Genomic DNA, 1,269 nt, shown 5'->3' with positions numbered 1-1,269 from the left:
ACCGTTTAAATTTTGTCGATTTGTTTGCGCTCTCTGTAGATTAGTTCAGACGTTCTTTGCAAAACAGTTTTTAGCATGGATAGGGACTGCAACTGCTGTGTTCGGATGCAGGCTGAGTTGGCATCCCTTCGCTCCCAGCTTCAGGCAGTGTTGGCTTCGGTCACACAGCTTGAGGCTGTTGCCAATGGGCATCACTGTGGGGGTCGGGATGGGGGTTTGTCGGGGACGGCCAGCTCGTCCCACGCATCCCCTGATCGGACTACGACTGTGGTTGCCCGGGATACTGCCCGCATTGAGGCTGATCCCTCACCTGTGGTAGAGTGGGAGGTCGTTTCAAGGTGTGGCAGGGGGCGAAAGACATTCTGGAGGGCTGAACGGATAGCCTCTCCAGTTTGTCTGACGAACCGGTTTCAGGCTCTGTCTCAGGCTGATACTGATCTTCGGCCTGACATGGCTGCTTGTCCTGTTCCAGAGGTTGCCCCTCAGTCTGCAAGATCCGGGCAGTCGCAGAGGGTGGGCTTACTGGTAGTTGGGAGCTCCAACGTCAGGCGCGTAATGGGGCCCCTTAGGGAAATGGCAGCAAGAGAGGGGAAGAAAACCAATGTGCACTCCGTGTGCATACTGGGGGGAGTCATTCCAGATGTGGAAAGGGTCCTTCCGGATGCCATGAAGGGTACAGGGTGCACCCATCTGCAGGTGGTCGCTCATGTCGGCACCAATGATGTGTGTCGCTATGGATCGGAGGAAATCCTCTCTGGCTTCCGGCGGCTATCTGATTTGGTGAAGACTGCCAGTCTCGCTAGCGGGATGAAAGCAGAGCTCACCATCTGCAGCATCGTCGACAGGACTGACTGCGGACCTTTGGTACAGAGCCGAGTGGAGGGTCTGAATCAGAGGCTGAGACGGTTCTGCGACCGTGTGGGCTGCAGATTCCTCGACTTGCGCCATAGGGTGGTGGGGTTTCGGGTTCCGCTGGATAGGTCAGGAGTCCACTACACGCAACAAGCGGCTACACGGGTAGCAGGGGTTGTGTGGCGTGGGCTGGGCGGTTTTTTTAGGTTAGATGGCCTGGGGCAAGTACAGAAAGGGCAACAGCCTCAACGGGTGCGGGGCAAAGTCAGGACATGCGGGGACCAAGCAGCAATCGGTATTGTAATTGTCAACTGTCGAAGCTGCGTTGGTAAAGTACCGGAACTTCAAGCGCTAATAGAAAGCACCGAAGCTGAAATCGTTATAGGTACAGAAAGCTGGCTTAAGCCAGAGATAAAT

The sequence above is a fragment of the Schistocerca piceifrons genome, chromosome X (genome assembly GCF_021461385.2).
Source record: "Schistocerca piceifrons isolate TAMUIC-IGC-003096 chromosome X, iqSchPice1.1, whole genome shotgun sequence".
NCBI classification, from domain to species: Eukaryota; Metazoa; Arthropoda; class Insecta; order Orthoptera; family Acrididae; genus Schistocerca; species Schistocerca piceifrons.
This window is presented reverse-complemented; position numbering follows the sequence as displayed.